The following is a 19,292-nucleotide window of genomic DNA, read 5'->3' as shown; positions in this document are numbered from 1 at the left end:
CACCCCAGCCACTACCCTAATTCAGACCCTCTCTCACTTCTCATCATACTACACAAAATCTTCTAACTGATCTCTTTATCTTCCTCTAATTCAACATTTACTATCGAACTAGAGTGAGATTTCCAAAGTGCAAATCCGTTCAAATACTGGTAATAATGCATAATGTTTCTGCCCATAACAATGCAAATGATTCCTGTTCCCAGTGATGCAAATTATCTTTATCTGGTAGAGTATTTCTAAAAGTCAAATCTTCATTTGAACTGGTTTTAGTATCTTACTGGTTCCCTCACTAATTAGTGAGTTTAATATGTGTTTATTTTATATTTGTATAAGACTCATGATTTTACTTTTTTGGAAATTATCCCTTAACACACACACACACACACACACACACACAAACAAACGGAGGTAACCAACACACAGTTGCTGAATGAGACTATGAATGGATAGAAGGATGTGTCATCAACCCAGGGCAGGCATCTGGCTGTGCCTCAGGAAGAAGTGGACTCAGCTGCTGGAAGGCCCCAAGAACCTGGAGATTCGTCTCTTTGTGTCTAGACTGGGCTCCTCTCTAGGCAACAGATTCATTCTTCTCAGCAAATTGGTTTTCTTTGCTACTCGGGCCATTTGGCAAGTAAAAGATAGTCACTCACACAGTTCTCAAATTTCAGTTATAAGTCCAACCATGAATATGGATGTAGTTCTCTCTCCCCCATTTCCAAATTCTCAGGGGAGGGATTCTAACTGGACTACTTTGGGATGAGTCCCCACACTGGACCATGTAACCGTACAAACATGTGGCTTTTCATTGGTTCCCGTGCTGGCAGTCCAAGCCCTCTCCACTTCACCCTCAGGATTTTATTTCTAAAATTTGTATTTGATTTGCCATTCCTGCCTCTGTATAAAAACCCTTCAGTGTTTCTCCACTGTAAGTCTCTCCACTTACAGTCAAGTCCCAATCCTTAGCCTCCTTAGGAGGCTCTTCATCATTACAACCCTGACCATTTCTGCTGGACTCTTTCCATTGTACTCCACACCTCCATCAGGTTATTTTTCCCCTCTGTTCTTTGCATATGCAGATTCCCCCACATCCTTTAACTTTCGCTCATTCTTCAAAACGCAGGTCACACCACTTCTGTGAGGCCTGAGGATGCATTACAGGAAGTGACATTTATCTGCTCCCCCTCACTGTGATCCAACAAGCCTGTGAGTGCCAAGAGCAGAAGTCTCAGTCTGTGACTCTTTTGCAGAGCATGGAACCTAGTGAGCTTCCAATAACTATTTGCTGAATGATTAGCTGCCCTCCTCTTTGGTCCCCATGGACCCTTTGCTTAGAAGGAGACAATAGAATCCTCAATGTCTCTCACACACACTGTCTGCCATGAGGAGTGGGAAGTGCATGAGTTCTGTTAAGGAAAAAATATTCATGACACTTATTAAAGACCGTAAGGCAGACCTTGGCTGGTTGGCTCAATGGTAGAGCATTGGCACAGCGTGTGGATGTCCCAGGTTAGATTCTGGGTCAGGGCACACAGGAGAAGCGACTGTGTGCTTCTCTACCTATCCCCCTCTCCCTTTTCTCTCTCTCTTTTCCTCCCACAGCCATGGCTTGGTTGGAGCAAGTTGGCCCCAGGTGCAGAGGATGGCTCCCTGGCCTCACCTCAGGTGCTAAAATAGCTCTGTTGCTGAGCAATGGAGCAATGACCCCAGATGAGCAGAGCATCACCCCATAGGGGGCTTGCCTGGTGGATCTCGGTTGGGGCGCATGTGAGAATCTGTCTGTTTGCCTCCCCACTTCTCATTTAAGGGGAAAAAAAGTCAGGCAGACTTTATTTAAGGGAACCATCATGATAAGTTTAGGAGCCACTGTAATGAAGTCTTGCTGTGCAACAGAGATTGAACTCAACTCAGACCCCAACAAGAATAAGTGGGGAATTTGTAGCCAAGGGACAGGGAAGGGGAGGGGTCAGTGGATGGAAAATTACTGTCTTCATTTGTTCAAGCTGCTATTATAATACCACAGACTGAGTAGCTTATAAGCAACAGAAATTTCTCAGTTCTAGAAGCTGGAAGCCCCAAATCAGGGTACCAAGAAGGATATTTTTTCCAGGTTGCAGACTACTTGTATCCTCACCTGGAGCACTGCACTAGGGAGCTTTGTAAGATCTTCATTAGCACTAATCCTATTCATGTGGGCTCCACCCTCCTGACCTAATCACCTCCCAAAGGCCTCCATCCACTAATACTATTACCTTTGAGTGTTAGGATTTCACCAGATGAATTTTGGACGACAGCACTTGGTCTGTAGCATTAATGTGGACCATAGCAATTACTAAGAGGAAACATCAGGGATAAGAGGGATTCTTGCTAAACTGGCTCAACAGAATCCTTGCAGACGCCAACCCAAGGTGAGTAGACATCCAGGATGGGGACAGATGGGGACTTTTCATTAAAGTGACTTACCAGGATTGTTGTTTTAACTGGATTCTTACAAGGCCAGAGAGGGAAGCCCAAGGTCGAGTCTGTGTCCAGCAGAGGACTCAGAGGAGCCTGACTAAAGTTTTGGTCAAAGGAGAGAGTCTGTTAGTTATAGATTTTACCAGGGCTTCTCAACCCTGGCTATGCATGGGGTGCTTTTAAAAATACCAAAGCCTGGAACCAGTCCAGTGATTCTGATTCCATCGCTCTCAGCTAAGGTCAAGCTTTAGTTTTGTTTTCTATTTTTCCTAAGAGGTCCTATGAGGTGTCAGGGTTTATAATCGCCGTTTTAGGCAGAGATGGGTTAAGAAATGCACCTACCTTCGAAACCACTAGGCCTGCGCTCCAGGGTTCTAGATTCCAGCGCAGCACAGCCGCGCTTCGGCTGAGACCACCCCAAAGGGGCGTGGCGAGGGCCGCAGAAGGCGGGGCCACGGCCGTAGCCTCGCTGCTCCGCTCCCGGGAAAGCACTGCGCGTGACTCGCTGCGCGCGTCGCGGCGAGAGCTGGAGAGGTGGGCGAATTCCGTGAGCCCAGTGGGTCAAACCATCGCGCTGTCCGGAGGGGCGGCTTGAGGGCAGCCCAGATTGGACCATCGGCCTCGCAGCTGAGGGTGGGGATCGGGCGTTACCAACCCGTCTGGAGAAGAGGGGGGCACGGGTTTGTCCCGGTTGCAACGCCAGCCCTGGAGGGCGTGATACCCCGCCGCCGCCGCAGCCGCTGGAGGAGAGGCCACGCGGAGGCAAAAGACGAGGTAGGGACGCCTCTTCACGGCCCGGCAGGGTACGGGAGACCTTGTGCCCCCACGTCCCGAATGATCCCTTAGGAGAAGGCCCTCTGTCGGCCCACTTAACCACCCTTAGCACCTCGCCCTTCTGTCAGCTCTTCCCCCACCTTGTTCCCTCAGCTCCATCCTCCCGGTCCGCTCCGACCCTCTGGACCGAGCTCATCTTCAGTTCTTTTCCTGACCCTTCATCTCTATCATCCCCTGAACCTGCAAACGCCCGGGACCACCTCTCCCTTTGGGCGTCACCCCAGATCCACCCCAACCGTCTCTTCAAACTGTCCCTTCGGAGACACCCGCTCTGCTGACTCGCGACCAGTAACATCTCTTGTGACCGCCCTGGGGGAGCGCCGAGGCCCAGCGTGCAGCTCCGTGACTGCGGCGGGGGCCTCCACACAGCCAGCCCCAGCCCTCTGCCCCTACCCCCACCCACCGGTCCTCTGAGCCTCTGTCCCTTGGTCCTGGTTCCCCAGTTAGTATCTGCCGGAGCGGTAAGAGATCTCGCGCGCGCTTCCGTTTTACCTTGGGAAAACCTCTGGCCTGGCAGTTTGCCAGCCCCCTGCCACTGCATTTACTTGCTGCGAAGGGCACCGGGATCCTGTTGCCTAGGGCTGGCTTGGGACTGCCTGGGCTAACCTAGAGGCAAGAACCATACACTATTCATTGTATCCCCAGTGCCCAGGACAGTGCCTGACAATGGCAGCGCTCAGTAAATACTTGAAGGGTGGATGAATGAATGAGCCCAATGCAGAGGCTATAAGGCAGAGTGCTTTAGTGGGCAAGGAGTCACTAGGTACGTGAAAGGGTGAAAAAGGAAGAGCATGGTGCAGGGAGAGGATTACTTGTAGTGATCATAATGGGACCATAAAATGGAATTATTCAGTCCTTTAATTCATGCATCTAATTTCATTTACATATGAGCTTCTATGTATCAACTGTTTACCACTTACATTATGTTTCCAAAAACAAATAAAGTCTGGACTGGGGCTGCAGAAATTTTTATTGGTTAATGCCTTAGAGGCTGCCCAGATACTCTTGAAAGAGCTTTGCCCAGGTGAACCGCTCCTCTTGCCCTAGAGACTATCTGCTCCCCCTGGAGAAGAACTCTGGAGGAGCCTTTAAAGCTGACTCAGTGTACCTGGTCAGCTGTGATGCTTCAGGGCAGGTTGGAGGAATGAAGAGAACCTCAGTTATATTATTACCTTTTAGCTCCTCAATACCCAAACCACACCCCACCCCCACCCCCATCTCAGAGACTGGAAGGACAAACAATGCACAGGCCTAGTGTGAGAGATTAGCAGATTCCTAAATACTACTGAAGTGTTATTGGGCCATAAAGGTCATTTATATCTCAGTAGACCAGAGTGAGACAGGGATTACCACTACATGAACTGTGTCGGTAATAAGAACATGGGCCTTTTAAAGATGGAATTCTCGAAGAATAGAGAGCCTGGCCCTGTTTTTATTGGTTTCTTGGAGGATAACCTTAACAGATTCAGTTTCCTGAAGGTAAGACAGGGTTCAGAGACCTCAGTTTGGGCCCAGCTTCCATGGAGAAGTAGATAATACTGCTGAGTGATGAAACAATAGTTGGAAAGTTGTGGAAGTTTATCAGCTAAGAATTAGTTTCCGGACTAGTAGTGGAATTATTGTAACTAGGGCTCACAGTATTAGTAGGTAAAATTAGTAGGTAAAAATTAGTAGGCAGTGGTATGGCTTACGGGAAGGAAGAAAGATCCCACCACTATCCCTGCTATTCTGTTACCCAGGGGTCCCCAAACTTTTTACACTGGGGGCCAGTTCACTGTCCCTCAGACCGTTAGAGGGCTGGACTATAAAAAAACTATGAACAAATCCCTATGCACACTGCACATATCTTGTTTTAAAGTAAAAAAACAAAACGGGAACAAATACAATATTTAAAATAAAGAACAAGTAAATTTATTTATTTATTTATTTATTTTTTTATAATTTTATTTTTTTAATGGGGTGACATCAATAAATCAGGATACATATATTCAAAGATAACAAGTCCAGGTTATCTTGTCGTTCAATTATGTTGCATACCCACCACCCAAAGTCAGATTGTCCTCTGTCACCTTCTATCTTGTTTTCTTTGTGCCCCTCCCACCCCCTATCCCTCTCCCATTCCCCCCTCCCCCCCGTAACCACCACACTCTTATCAATGTCTCTTAGTTTCACTATTATGTCCCACCTACGTATGGAATAATACAGTTCCTGTTTTTTTCTGATTTACTTATTTCGCTTCGTATCATGTTATCAAGATCCCACCATTTTGCTGTAAATGTTCCGATGTCATCATTTCTTATGGCTGAGTAGTATTCCATAGTGTATATGTGCCACATCTTCTTTATCCAGTCATCTATTGATGGGCTTTTTGGTTATTTCCATGTCCTGGCCACTGTGAACAATGCTGCAATAAACATGGGGCTGCATGTGTCTTTACGTATCAATGTTTCTGAGTTTTGGGGATATATACCCAGTAGAGGGATTGCTGGGTCATAAGGTAGTTCTATTTTCAGTTTTTTGAGGAACCACCATACTTTCTTCCATAATGGTTGTACTACTTTACATTCCCACCAACAGTGTATGAGGGTTCCTTTTTCTCCACAGCCTCTCCAACATTTGCTATTACCTGACTTGCTAATAACAGCTAATCGAACAGGTGTGAGGTGGTATCTCATTGCCGTTTTGATTTGCATTTCTCTAATAGCTAAAGAAGATGAGCATCTTTTCATATATCTGTTGGCCATTTGTATTTCTTCCTGGGAGAAGTGTCTATTCATATCCTCTTCCCATTTTTTTATTGGATTGTTTGTTTGTTTGTTGTTGAGTTTTATGAGTTCTTTGTATATTTTGGATATTAGGCCCTTATCTGAGCTGTTGTTTGAAAATATCATTTCCCATTTAGTTGGCTTTCTGTTTATTTTGTTATCAGTTTCCCTTGCTGAGCAAAAACTTCTTAGTCTGATGTAGTCCCATTCATTAATTTTTGCCTTCACTTCTCTTGCCATTGGAGTCAAATTCATAAAATGCTCTTTAAAACCCAGGTCCATGAGTTGAGTACCTATGTCTTCTTCTATGTACTTAATTGTTTCAGGTCTTATGTTTAGATCTTTGATCCATTTTGAGTTAATTTTTGTACAGGGGGAGAGACTGTAGTCCAGTTTCATTCTTTTGCATGTGGCTTTCCAGTTTTCCCAGCACCATTTATTGAAGAGGCTTTCTTTTCTCCATTGTGTGTTGTTGGCCCCTTTATCAAAAATTATTTGACTATATATATGTGGTTTTATTTCTGGACTTTCTATTCTGTTCCATTGGTCTGAGTGTCTATTTTTCTGCCAATACCATGCTGTTTTGATTGTCGTGGCCCTATAATAGAGTTTGAAGTCAGGTATTGTTATGCCCCCAGCTTCATTCTTTTTCTTTAGGATTGCTTTGGCTATTCGGGGTTTTTTATAGTTCCATATAAATCTGATGATTTTTTGCTCTATTTCTTTAAAAAATGTCATTGGAATTTTGATGGGAATTGCATTAAATTTGTATATTGCTTTGGGTAATATAGCCATCTTGATTATATTTATTCTTCCTAGCCAAGAACAAGGTATATTCTTCCATCTCATTATATCTTTTTCGATTTCCCTTAACAATGGTTTATAGTTTTCATTATATAAGTCCTTTACATTCTTTGTTATGTTTATTCCTAAGTATTTTATTTTTTTTGTTGCAATCGTGAAGGGGATTATTCTTTTGAGTTCCTTCTCAGTTGTTTCATTGTTGGCATATAGAAAGGCTATTGACTTCTGTATGTTAATTTTGTATCCTGCGACCTTACTGTATTGGCTTATTGTTTCTAGTAGTCTTTTTGTGGATTCTTTGGGGTTTTCGATGTATAGGATCATATCATCTGCAAAAAGTGATACCTTTACTTCTTCTTTTCCAATATGGATGCCTTTTATTTCTTTGTCTTGTCTGATTGCTCTGGCTAGAACCTCTAGTACCACATTAAATAAGAGTGGAGAGAGTGGACAACCCTGTCTTGTTCCTGATTTAAGGGGGAAAGCCTTCAGTTTAGTGCCATTTAATATGATGTTAGCTGATGGTTTATCATATATGGCCTTTATCATGTTGAGATATTTTCCTTCTATACCCATTTTGTTGAGAGTCTTAAACATAAAATTGTGTTGTATTTTATCGAAAGCCTTTTCTGCGTCTATTGATAAGATCATGTGGTTTTTGTTCTTTGTTTTGTTGATATGGTGTATTACATTAACCGTTTTACGTATGTTGAACCATCCTTGAGATTCTGGGATGAATCCCACTTGATCATGATGTATTATTTTTTTAATATGTTGTTGTATTCGATTTGCTAGTATTTTGTTTAGTATTTTAGCATCTGTATTCATTAGAGATATTGGTCTGTAGTTTTCTTTTTTTGTGCCATCCTTGCCTGGTTTTGGTATGAGGGTTATGTTGGCCTCATAAAATGTGTTTGGAAGTATTGCTTCTTCTTCAATTTTTTGGAAGACTTTGAGTAGAATAGGAACCAAGTCTTCTTTGAATGTTTGAAAAAATTTGCTGGTATAGCCGTCAGGGCCTGGACTTTTATTTTTGGGGAGGTTTTTAATGGTTTTTTCTATTTCTTCTCTACTGATAGGTCTGTTTAGGCTTTCTGCTTCTTCTTGACTCAGTCTAGGAAGGTTGTATTGTTCTAGGAATTTATCCATTTCTTCTAGGTTGTTGAATTTAGTGGCATAAAGTTTTTCATAGTATTCTACAATAATTCTTTGTATATCTATGGTGTCCGTGGTGATTTCTCCTCTTTCATTTTGGATTTTGTTTATATGAGTTCTTTCTCTTTTTTCCTTGGTAAGTCTTGCCAAGGGTTTGTCAATTTTGTTGATCTTTTCAAAGAACCAGCTCCTTGTTCTATTAATTTTTTCTATAGTTTTTCTGTTCTCTAATTCATTTATTTCTGCTCTGATTTTTATTATCTCCTTTCTTCGGCTGGTTTTGGGTTGTCTTTGTTCTTCTTTTTCTAGTTCCTTAAGGTGGGAAGTTAAGTGGTTCACTTGGGCTCTCTCTTGTTTGTTCATATATGCCTGAAGCGATATGAACTTCCCTCTTATCACTGCTTTTGCTGCATCCCATAGATTCTGATATGTCGTATTGTCATTTTCATTAGTCTGTATATATCTTTTGATCTCTGCACTTATTTCTTCTTTGACCCATTCATTTTTTAAAAGTATGTTGTTTAGTTTCCACATTTTTGTGGGATTTTTTTCCTCTTTTTTGCAGTTGAATTCTAGTTTCAAGGCTTTATGATCAGAAAATATGCTTGGTACAACTTCAATTTTTCTGAATTTGCTGATATTGTTTTTGTGGCCCAACATATGGTCAATTCTTGAGAATGATCCATGTACACTGGAGAAAAATGTATACTCAGTCACTTTGGGATGAAATGTCCTGTAGATGTCTATCATATCCAGGTGCTCTAGTGTTTTGTTTAAGGCCACTATTTCTTTGTTGATTCTCTGTTTGGATGACCGATCTAGAGCCGTCAGCGGTGTATTGAGGTCTCCAAGTATGATTGTATTTTTGTCAGCTTTTGTTTTAAGATCAATAAGTAGCTGTCTTATATATTTTGGTGCTCCTTGGTTTGGTGCATATATATTAAGAATTGTTATGTCTTCTTGATTCAGTGTCCCCTTAGCCATTATGAAATGGCCATTTTTGTCTCTAAGTACTTTTCCTGTCTTGTAGTCAGCATTATCCGATATGAGTATTGCTACACCTGCTTTTTTTTGGATGTTATTTGCTTGGAGTATTGTTTTCCAGCCTTTCACTTTGAATTTGTTTTTATCCTTGTTACTTAGATGAGTTTCCTGTAGGCAGCATACAGTTGGATTTTCTTTTTTAATCCATTCTGCTACTCTGTGCCTTTTTATTGGTGAGTTTAATCCATTTACATTTAGTGTAATTATTGATACTTGTGAGTTCCCTATTGCCATTTTATATCTTGCTTTCTGTTAGTTTTGTGTCTTGTTTGATCCTTCTCTTTCGTTTTTCTATCTTTTGTTTTTATTTGGTTGTATTCCATACATCTTTCCTCTGTTGCTATCTTTTTTATCTCATGTGCTTCTGTGGTGGTTTTTTCAATGGTGGTTACCTTTGAGTAATGAAAAGGGTCCCTACCCTGTTCATTGTAGCGAACTATTTTGTGAGTACTTTTGCACTCCATCGTCCTTTGCTACTGTTAATCTCCGTCTTCTCCCCCTCTTTCTTTTTGTTGTTGTCACAGTTTAAATTTGGTTTTATTGTGAAGAACAAGTAAATTTAAATCAACAAACTGACCAGTATTTCAATGGGAACTGTGCTCCTTTCACTGACCACCAATGAAAGAGGTGCCCCTTCAGGAAGTGGGGGGGGATAAATGGCCTCAGGGGGCCGCATGTGTTGGGCCCGTACTTTGGGGACCCTGCTGTTACCTGTGCCCTTCCTGCTGTATGACCACAGGGTCCTTACCACCATTGTTTCTTTTCTGCATTAAGCCAAAATCAAAATCTTCTTTCCTCTGATTTTTAAGTGTTTAAGGTTCTTTTTTGAGGCCAGACCTGCCTAACAGGAGTCTGGGTATGGTTTCCCCCATTTGCAGCTCGATTTATCCCTCTTTACTTTCTCTTTCTCTCACCCTCTCACCTATCTTTATAGGTAAGTTTTGGATCATAGAAACTTAAAACAGGGAGTGGCTCCTGAGCTGGATTAAGTATGGACATGGTGAAACCAATACATTTTTTTTTGGTAATCAATACATTTTTAATGAGCTTTTCTACTTTTTCCTGTCTAGGCTCCCTGTTAAAGCTTCAGTAACTCCAGAATACTCTGGACTATTTGATTTATTTTCTCTTCAACTTCTGATATTTCAGAACATTGCCAGATAATATACAGGATTCCAAGTTAAATTTAAATTTCAGGTAAATAACAGGGTGTCCTGTGTTTTTATTTGCTAAATCTGGCAACCCTAGTTCATGGGGAGACTTATGCCTTCTAATTTTCTCTCTACAAATTTAGGACAATAACTCACCCTTTTCTTCTGTTACTCATACACAATGACTGAACACCCTAGCAAAAGTCACTTGAATGAGATGTCTCACTGCATGGTAAGGTAAAGGCAGGCTCTGTAGAGATAGTTTAATTGGCCTGTATTGAGGTCATCCAGAAAATACCAACACAGATATTGGCATATGATATTGTAGTTCCTGTCAAATGAGTTTATCATATAAAATGAGCATATTATTTTGATTGGCAATTATCAACTTTGCTCTGAGAGAGACAACCACATGTGGAAGGGAGTAGGGTGAGAGGCGGATTCTAAAGAAAAAGTATAACTTATAGCAGAACTTCTTGTTTTCCACATTTACTCTTTTGTGTGCATGGTAAATTATACATAACAAAAAATTGTGTTTTAACCATTTCAAGTTCAGTAGCATGAAGTAAATTCATGTTGTTGTACAGCCATCACCACCATCCCATCCAGAACATTTTCAAACTGAAACTGTTTCATTTTCTCAAATTGAAACTACTAATTAAACAATAATTCCTCATTCCCTCTTTTTTTTTCTGCAAGAGTAGGAGAGAGAAAGAGAGATGAAGAGAGAGAGATAAGAAGCATCAGCTCGCAGTTGTGGCACTTTAGTTGTTCATTGATTGCTTCTTTTTTTTTTTTTTAATTTTTTTTGGATTTTTTTGAAGTTGGAAACGGGGAGGCAGTCAGACACACTCCCGCATGTGCCCAACCGGGATCCACCCGGCATGCCCACCAGGGGGCGATGCTCTGCCCATCTGGGGCATTGCTCTGCTGCAACCAGAGCCATTCTAGCGCCTGAGGCAGAGGCCATAGAGCCATCTCAGCGCCTGGGCCAACTCAGCTCCAATGGAGCCTTGGCTGCAGGAGGGGAAGAGAGAGACAGAGAGGAAGGAGAGGGGGAGGGGTGGAGAAGCAGATGGGCACTTCTCCTGTGTGCCTTGGCCAGGAATCGAACCCGGGACTCCTGCATGCCAGGCCGACGCTCTACCACTGAGCCAACCAGCCAAGGCCTTTGATTGCTTCTTATTCATGCCTTTGCCCAGGGGCTTCAGCTGAGCCAGTGACCCCTTGCTCAAGCCAGCAACCTTGGTCTTTAAGCTAGTGACCTTTGGGCTCAAGCCAGCGATCATGGAATCATGTCAGTGATCCCACACTCAAGCTGGTGAGCCTAAACTCAAGCCAGATGAGCCTGTGTTCAAGCCCTCAAGCCAGCAACCTCAAGGTTTCAAACCTGGGATGCTCTATCCACACCTCTGTCACCACTGGTAAGGCTCCTCATTCCTTCTTCCCACAACCCCCTGACAACCACCATTCTACATTTTTCTCTATGAATTTGACTACTGTAGGTACTTAATATAAGTCAAATCATACAATATTTATCTTTATTGACTGGCTTATTTCATTCAACATAATATCTTCAAGGTTTATCTGCATTGTAGCTTGTATCCAAATTTCCCTTTTAAGGCTGAATAATATTCATTGTATGTATATACCACATTCTGTTTATCCATCCATCCATCCATAGATAATTGAGTTGCTTCCACCTTTTAGCTATTGGGAATATGCTGTTAGGAACATGGGTGTGCTACTATCTGTTTGAGTCCTGCTTTTAATTCTTTTGGGTATATACCTAGAAATGGAATTGCTAGATTGTATAGTAATTCTATATTTACTTTTTTGAGAAACTACCATACCATTTTTTACATTGGCTGTACTATTTTATATTCCCACAGCAATGTAAAGGATTCCAATTTTATATCTTCTTGGAGAAAAGTCTGTTGAGATCCTTTGCTCATTTTTCAATTAGATTTTATGTCTTTTTTGAAATTTTTGTTTCTTGATTGATTTGAGAGAGAGAGAAACATTGAGTTTTGTTTCACTTATTTATGCATTCATTGGTTGATCCTTGTATGTAACTTGACCCAGGGTTGAACCTGCAACCCAGGAGTATCAGGACATTCTAACCAACGGGTAAATTGGAATATATATCTTTCTATAGTTGAGTTGTAAGAGTTCTTTATATATTCTGGATAGAAGCCTCTTTTCAGATATATGATTTGCAAATATGTTCTTTCATTCTGTGAGTTGCCTTTTCACTCTTTTGATAGTCCTTTGAAGCACAAAAGGTTTACATTTTGATGAAGTCAAATTTACCTATTTTTTCTTTTGTTACCTGTGCTCTTGATGTTATAGCCAAGAAATCATTGCCAAATTACAAGTGGTCCCTCATCTATTGTGGGGGTTATAGGTTCCAGAACCCCCCGCAATAGGCCAAAATCTGCAAAGGAGTGACCTTATAGTTATTTTATTATTTATATATATTTTAAGGCTTTATAAACTCTCTCCATACTCATAAACCTTTTCCACACTGTTATTAACCTTTCCCACACTCTTATAAATACTTTCTATGATCTTAATCACTTTCTACACTCTTAAACCTATGTAATTTTAACAACATATAAAATTCTATATGAATACTCACCAGTGAATATACTACAACTTGAATGATGAAGATGATGATGAATTAATATTCTTTTAATATGTTTTAAATAATATTTTTATATTGTTTTCAACTTTTTAGGCTATAAAATGCTTATTTTATTGCAAAATAATTTAAATAACAAATATATAAAAACACCTATATACCGCAAAATCCCATAATATAGTGAAAAATCCATGATACAAAATTAGATATATACAATTTTAAAATTCGCAATACAGTGAAACTGCAAAAACTAAACCATGATATGGCGAGGGATGACTGTACTAAGTTTTTTTATAGTTTTATCTCTTATGTTTAAATCTTTGATCCATTTTGAGTTAATTTGTATATGTAATGTAAGACAGAGGCCCAACTTTATTCTTTTGCATGTGGATACCAGTTTTCCCAACACTATTTGTTGAAAAGACTATTTTTTTCCCATTAAATAAACGTGGAATTCTTTTTGAAAATCATTTGACCAGATATGCCAGAGTAATACCAGTGGCCGAGGCCAGGCAGGTTCACATTGGACTTGGGCAGATGGTAGAAAAACTGCAGAGCCGGAAAGGGTTGGGCCATTCCGTTTAATGAAGTCTCACAACAGTGGACAAGCATACAGGCAGGAGGAAACCTCTTCTCCAGCACACCTACAGCAAGAATGGCCCCTTATAGTGGTGGGCAGGCAATCCACGCATCCACAATTCCCCCATCTCTCTCCAGCGCAAGCGCCCATAGCCTTATATAGGCCAAGCACACATGGCACTGCCATGCACTCATGTACCAATCAGGCAAAATGCTTGCAGCTGGTAACCCCACGAGCAAGCCTTAACATAGATGCCCCACAGCCAGGGTTTATTTCTTGGCTCAGGTTTATTTCTTGGCTCTCTGTTGTATTCCACTAGCCTATATATCTGTCTTTATGCCAGTACCACACTCTTTTGGTTACTGTAACTTTGTAGTAAGATTAGTAAGATAGGAAATGTGAGTCTTTCAACTTTGTATTCATTTTTCAAGATTGCTTTGGCTATTCAGGATCCCTTGAGATTCCATGTGAATTTTAGGGTTGGATTCTTCTATTTCTGGAAAAAGAAATTATTAGGATTTTGAAAGGGATTGCACAAAATCCACAAATTGCTTTGACATCTTTTTTTTTTATTATTGTGGAAAGAACACATAATGAGATCTACCGTCTTAACAAATATATATTGTCAACTGTACGTAAAATATATTGTCAACTCTAAGTATGTTGTTATATGGTAGATCTCTAGAGCTTATTCAACTTGCTTGACTGAAACTTTATACCAGGAGTCCCCAAACTACGGCCTGTGGGCCGCATGCGGCCCCCTGAGGCCATTTATTGGGCCCCTGCCGCACTTCCGGAAGGGGCACCTCTTTCATTGGTGGTCAGTGAGAGTTGCTCATGTACAGTACTACTTCCGGTGACATGGGACACGCGCCTCACGGCTCTGGAAGCGCGTCATATCACTTGTTACGGCTAGCAGTGACAAATATGGAACCGGACATTGACCATCTCATTAGCCAAAAGCAGGCCCATAGTTCTCATTGAAATACTGGTCAGTTTGTTGATTTAATTTACTTGTTCTTTATTTTAAATATTATATTTGTTCCCGTTTTGTTTTTTTACTTTAAAGTAAGATATGTGCAGTGTGCATAGGGATTTGTTCATAGTTTATTTTATAGTCCCGCCCTCCAACAGTCTGAGGGACTGGCCCCCTGTGTAAAAAGTTTGGGGACCCCTGCTTTATACCACTGAACAGCAACACCTTACTTTCGGCTTCCCCAGCACCTGGCAACTACCATTCCACTCTTTGATTCATGAATTTGACTACTTTACATATCATATAAATGGAAATTAGGCTGTATTTTTTTTTCTGATTAGCTTATTTCACCTAGCATAATGTCCATCTATATTGTTGCATATTGTGGGTATTAGCAGCTTAATATTCAGTCTTACTATTCATGAATACACAATATCTTTCCATTTATTTTTGTCTTCTTTATTCTAGCAGCACTTTGTGGTTTTTCGTACATCTTTCACTTTCTTGGTTTATTCTTTAGTATTTTACTGTTTTTGATATTATTATAAATGGAATTAATTTCCTTTTCAGATTGTTTATTGCTAGTGTATAAAAACACAGCTGATGTTTATATATGTTAATTTTTGTGTCCTATAACTTTGCCAGATTCATTTATTAGTTTTAACAGTTTGGGGAAGAACTTTTAGAGTTTTCTATATGTAAGATCATGTCATATGATGCCTGACCTGTGGTGGCACAGTGGATAAAGTGTCAGTTTTCAATGCTGAGATCTGAGGTTCAAAACCCTGGATTTACCTGGTCAAGCACAAAAGAGAAACAACTACTATGAGTTAATGCTTCCCGCTCCCTTTCTCCCTCTCTGTCTCTTTTTCTCTAAAAATTCAATAAATAAAATTCTTAACAAAACAAAACAAAAACAGGATCATGTCATCTGCAAACAGAGATGCAGATGCCTTTTACTTCTTTTTCTTGTCTAATTGCTCTAGCTAGGACTTCCAGTGTTCTGTTGAATAGAAATGGCAAAACATACTCATATGTGTTTGAGCATTTGGTATGTAAGTCCTCAATAAACACTGATGATAGAACTGTATTTTAGACTAATATATTAATTAGCATCAATATGTAGTGAGTCATCAAGAAAAGGATAAGTTACAGCTTTATATACTGTATATAAAGCAAAAGTATATAAATAAAAAATATGTATCTTTAAATTTTTACCAAAATACCTAAAGTTCTTACAATTAATTTTTATAATTACAGAAGAATCTGGAATTCTTGATTTCGTAAAATAGTCTTTTTCTACTCCAGGAAGATGAAACAGTGAGCTCTGAAGTGTCTGCTGTGTTTTTTATTTCTTGTGTGAGGTCCTGCGGTCAAGGGCAATGAATTGATAACTGGGTGGAGAGAAAAACAGGGCCAGCCAATTTCTGGCTAGGATTTAGTTACCTTAGGATCCAAAGTCCATACTTAACTTGTTTATCTTAGTATCCTAAAAATCTATATTTAACTTAATCTGTTTTTACACTTTTGTCCTTACTTTTCTTGTACAATTCCTTTTAAAAAAGAAAATGCAGCCTGACCTGTGGTGGCACAGTGAATAAAGCGCCGACCTGGAAATGCTGAGGTTGCTGGTTCGAAACCCTGGGCCTGCCTGGTCAAGGCACATATGGGAGTTGATGCTTCCAGCTCCTCCCCCCCTTCTCTCTCTCTGTCTCTCCTCTTTCTCTCTTTCTCTGTTTCTCCCTCTCCTCTCTAAAAAAAAATGAATAAAAACAAGTTTTAAATTTAAAAAAGAAAACGCAGCCTTATATTTAGTGTACTTAGGGAAAAATGGAAAGTGATTTTTATCCATTGTCAGATAAAGGGAAAAAGGAAAGCAGAGTATTCCTAAAGTTAGTATAGATAGTGTTTAGATGACCCCACAGCAAAGATCAAACACTCAAGAGGAGAAAGTTGGAAGACCTACTGCTGATCCCATTCATCTTGGAGTTGTTTCTCGTCCAAAATACTCTTTTCTTGTTTTTTTGAAGTGTTGTATCCTATTTATTTAAGGATATAGCCACATTTTGTTATCTGGACCAACATATTCTCTGAGGGTTCTGCAAAGCTGGAGTTGTTCTGAAAGGCGAATCATTTCCTTTTAAATATCCCTCAAAGACTTCAAAGAACTTTTGTTTATGTAGGCTATATTTATCAATGTTCAGTATATTTAAAGTTAAAACTAATAAAATTTTAAATGTAATTAACCTATTACATGTTAACATGAATAGCATTTTAATGAACAATAACCATTTTCCAAAACAACAACAAAATATTATGGAAGGTGTCATCGTTTTACATTTTTAAAAAATCCAATGTCTGTTTTCATAGAATTTGACTGGATTCTCACATTTGCTTCTCCATTTAGTCTGTTTAGATACATTATTTGATTGTAGTATATGAAGGAAATCTAGCCTCCCTTAGATATGTACTTGGAAAGGAAGGTGTATTTTAATAGCTTTATCAAATAATTGTGGTATTCTTCTTTGATATTACGTCAAAACTCAATAAGTAGAAGTTTCTCAAAAGGTTAGCCTGCAATGTGGAATCTGAAACCATCTCAATGAAATTTTTATACTTTTATGTTAAAATCCATTGGTATATTCATCTTAGAATAGATCTTTTGCCCTGGCCAGTTGGCTCAGCGGTAGAGCGTCGGCCTAGCGTGCGGAGGACCCGGGTTCGATTCCTGGCCAGAGCACACAGGAGAAGCGCCCATTTGCTTCTCCACCCCTCCGCCCCGCCTTCCTCTCTGTCTCTCTCTTCCCCTCCCGCAGCCAAGGCTCCATTGGAGCAAAGATGGCCCGGGCGCTGGGGATGGCTCTGTGGCCTCTGCCTCAGGCGCTAGAGTGGCTCTGGTCGCAACATGGCGACGCCCAGGATGGGCAGAGCATCGCCCCCTGGTGGGCAGAGCGTTGCCCCATGGTGGGCGTGCTGGGTGGATCCGGGTCGGGCGCATGCGGGTGTCTATCTGACTGTCTCTCCCTGTTTCTAGCTTCAGAAAAATGCAAAAAAAAAAAAAAAAGGAATAGATCTTTTACCTTTGCATGATTTTAAAATACCTTGCATGAGTGCACTCTCCCTCCTGGGAGCACACCCATGTCTTTCCCTTTCACTCTTATTCCCTCACAGGCATGCATTTCCTAAACTCTAAGGCAGTGGTCTCCAACCTTTTTTGGGCCACGGACTGGTTTAATGTCAGAAAATATTTTCACCAACCGGCCTTTAGGGTGGGACGGATAAATGTATCACGGGACCGAGACAAACGTCAAGAGTGAGTCTTAGATGGATGTAACAAAGGGAATCTGGTCATTTTTTTAAAAATAAAACATCGTTCAGACAAATATAATTAAAATGGAAATAATGTGGCCCTGGCTGGTTGGCTCAGCGGTAGAGCGTCGGCCTGGCGTGCAGGGGACCCGGGGTTCGATTCCCGGCCAGGGCACATAGGAGAGGCGCCCATTTGCTTCTCCACCCTCCCCCCCTCCTTCCTCTCTGTCTCTCTCTTCCCCTCCTGCAGCCGAGGCTCCATTGGAGCAAAGATGGCCCAGGCGCTGGGGATGGCTCCTTGGCCTCTGCCCCAGGCGCTAGAGTGGCTCTGGTCGCGGCAGAGCGACGCCCCGGAGGGGCAGAGCATCGCCCCCTGGTGGGCAGAGCATCGCCCCTGGTGGGCGTGCCGGGTGGATCCCGGTGGGGCGCATGCGGGAGTCTGTCTGACTGTCTCTCCCCATTTCCAGCTTCAGAAAAACACACACACACAAAAAAAAATGGAAATAATGTAAGTTATTTATTCTTTCTCTGCGTACCGGTACCAAATGGCCCACAGACCAGTACCGGTCCGCGGCCTGGGGGTTGGGGACCACTGCTCTAAGGGACCCCATGAGATTTGCAACCAGGGGAGCAATGGACAATGCCAGCTCTTCCCAGGCTAACCCCTGAGTCTGTCTCCAAGGTCCCCTTTTTCCTGACTTTCCAGTGAGCTGCTTTGACTCTCTCCTGTTGCTTCTTCTGTTCTAAGCCCATCCTTGTTTCACTGTCCTCAGCTTTAATAAACATACTCTCAAAATTATATATATGATATATTCATCCCCAGAGTACAGTGATTTAAACATTTCTGTCTCACATGTATTACTGTATAACAAACCACCCTAAGACTAAAACTTAGTGACTTAAAACAATGATTAATTAAGTCTCACAATTTAGTAAGTTGGCTAAATGGGTTTTTTATAGTTCCAAAGAGAAGTTCTAAAACTATTTTGAATTGAAACACTAGTGGAATGAATTAAGTTTCCCAAGGTCACTACTTTGAAGAATATCTCTTACTCAGTTGTGCAAGAGCTATTCTTCTTCTTTGAAATATTATTTTCTTTATATTTAGAGATATATAGTTTACTTATTTTTTTTTTATTCGTCTTTTTAGAGAGAGAGGAGAGAAAGAGAAGAGGGGAGGAACAGGAAGCATCAAGTCCCATATGTGCCTTGACCAGGCAAGCCTAGGGTTTCAAACCAGCAACCTCAGCATTCTAGGTCGATGCTTTATCTACTGCACCACCACTGGTCAGATTTATATTATAGTTTACTTCTTAAATAATGTAGAGTCTATTTCAGTTTATAGGCTGATTTATATAATGTGCTTTTTCAACCTTTTACACTTGGGGACTGGTGAAAATAGAATTATTTTGGGACCACTAATACAGAAATCACCCTAAGCATAAGAAAATTCTACTAAGATTATTGGGTCTGTACTCTTCATACAACATCAGAATGGCTAACTCTTTTGCAGGCAGGCATGAAATTTTTGTCAAACCAGTCCACAGACTGGCAGTTGAAAAACACTGCTTTG

The 19,292-nt window shown here is 40.9% G+C and overlaps 1 protein-coding gene across 3 annotated transcripts in view; it reads left to right on the top strand.

The window, feature by feature from the left end:
- Window positions 1-2,949: 2,949 nt before the first annotated feature.
- Window positions 2,950-19,292, top strand: part of RUSC2 (RUN and SH3 domain containing 2) — an 88,871-nt gene continuing 72,528 nt past the window's right edge. For 2 of the 3 annotated variants that reach the window (XM_066256816.1, XM_066256813.1), the window contains exon 1: window positions 2,950-3,231. The gene's annotated coding sequence lies outside the window, so the exon portion shown is untranslated. The remainder of the gene's footprint in view (window positions 3,232-19,292) is intronic. The other variant, XM_066256817.1, reaches the window with a different exon arrangement.

Source organism: Saccopteryx bilineata, chromosome 2 (assembly GCF_036850765.1).
Source record: "Saccopteryx bilineata isolate mSacBil1 chromosome 2, mSacBil1_pri_phased_curated, whole genome shotgun sequence".
Taxonomy (NCBI): Eukaryota; Metazoa; Chordata; class Mammalia; order Chiroptera; family Emballonuridae; genus Saccopteryx; species Saccopteryx bilineata.
This window is presented reverse-complemented; position numbering and strand designations above follow the sequence as displayed.